This window comes from Equus quagga, unplaced genomic scaffold (genome assembly GCF_021613505.1).
Source record: "Equus quagga isolate Etosha38 unplaced genomic scaffold, UCLA_HA_Equagga_1.0 73943_RagTag, whole genome shotgun sequence".
Taxonomy (NCBI): Eukaryota; Metazoa; Chordata; class Mammalia; order Perissodactyla; family Equidae; genus Equus; species Equus quagga.
Genome location: NW_025802961.1, coordinates 126,181 through 128,195, shown reverse-complemented (window position 1 = coordinate 128,195; position 2,015 = coordinate 126,181).

Below are 2,015 nucleotides of genomic sequence, written 5' to 3'. Positions count from 1 at the left end.
GTAGACAGCACATACTTGGATCTTGTTTGTTTATCCAGTGTGACAATCCCTGTCTCTTGATTTGGTTGTTTAATCCATTCATATTTAATGTTATTATTGATATAGTTGGGCATACATTTGCCATTTTACTTTTAATTTTCTGTATGTTTCATGTCTTTTTTCTTTCTATTTCTCTTTACTGCTTTCTTTTTTACTAAATCAATGAGTCTAATGTGGAATTTAAATTTCTTTAATGATTTTTCTCACTATATTTTTTGAGTTATTTCCTTAGTGGTTGCTCTAGGCCTTGTATACACATTAACTTATCAGAATCAGCTTCAGATTACTACTAAGGTAATGCCAGGGAGGTATAGAAACGTTGCTACATTTTAGCTGTATCCCCTTCATCCTTTTTGTCATATTCTTTTTATATATATTGTGTGTATAAATGTTAGAAAACTAATAATACATTGTTATAAATATTATTTTATATAATTTTATGTTTTTTAAAGAAGCTGAGAGGAGTAAGGTGAGCAAGTATATATTTATAGATTTTGATATATTAAACTTTTGCTTTATTATTTTTGGTTCTCTTTATCTATTCCTGTGATTGAGTTACAAGCTGAAATCTTTTCCTTAGCCCAATACACCTTTGTTCCCGCCCATCTCCTTGGTGCTGTTATTGGCAAAGATACTACATTCTATATATATCACAGACCCAACAACACATTATACACATATTATGTTATGCAATTGCTTTTTAAGTCAGCTAAGAGGAGATAAATAAGCCTTTATAATTTCATAACTACCTAAACACTGCTCTTTTCCCCCCTCCCTGTGGATTCAAATTCCTGTCTGGAGTCACTTGCTTTCAGCCTAAAGAACCTCCTTTTGCTTTATCTGTTTACTTTTTACGTTAGATGGCCTGTTTTCCCCCCCAGCTCTATTGAGATATAGTTGACATATAATATTGTGTAAGATTAAGATGTACAATGCGATGATTTGATACACATACATATTGTGAAATGTTTACCACAATGTTAGTTAACACATCCTTCCCCTCACATAATTGTCATTTTTAGTTATTGTTTTTTTTAAATTTTTAAAAAATTTTTTATTTTGTTTAATTTTTTTTTTCGGATGTACATCATATTTCAAATTCTGGATACATTACCTCATGTTCACCACCAGAACACGAATTATAGTGCATCCCCTCACACGTGACCCTCATCATCCCTTTTGCCCTCCCCCTCCCCCCTTCCCCAATGGTAACCACCAGTCCAATCTCCAATGCTATGTGTTTTTTTTTGTCGTTTTTATCTTCTACTTATGAGTGAGATAGTATGGTATTTGACTTTCTCCCTCTGACTTATTTCACTCAGCATAATACCCTCAAGGTCCATCCATGTTGTCACAAATGGCTGGATTTCATAATTTCTTATGGCTGAGTAGTAGTCCATAGTGTATAAATACCACACCTTCTTTATCCATTTGTCCCTTGATGGGCACCTAGGTTGCTTCCGAGTCTTGGCTATTGTGTATAATGCCGCAATGAACATAGGGGTGCAAGTATCTTTATGCCTTTGTGTTTTCAAGTTCTTTGGATAAATACCCAGCAGTGGAATAGTTGGATCATATGGTAGATCTATCTTTAATTTTCTGAGGATACTCCAAACTGCTTTCCATAGTGGCTGCACCAATTTGCACTGCCACCAGCAGTGAACAAGTGTTCCCTTCTCTCCACACCCTCTCCAACATTTGTTGTTTCCTGTCTTGTTAATTATAGTCATTCTGACCAGAGTGAGGTGATACCTCATTGCAGTTTTGATTTGCATTTCCCTGATAGCTAATGATGTTGGGCATCTTTTCATATGCCTGTTGGCCATCTGTATATCTTCTTTGGAGAAATCTCTGTTCAGATCTTTTGCCCATTTTCTAATTGGGTTGTTGGTTTTTTTGTTGTTGAGCTGTATGAGTTCTTTGTATATTTTGGATATTAACCCCTTATCTGATATGTGGGTTGCAAATATCTTCTC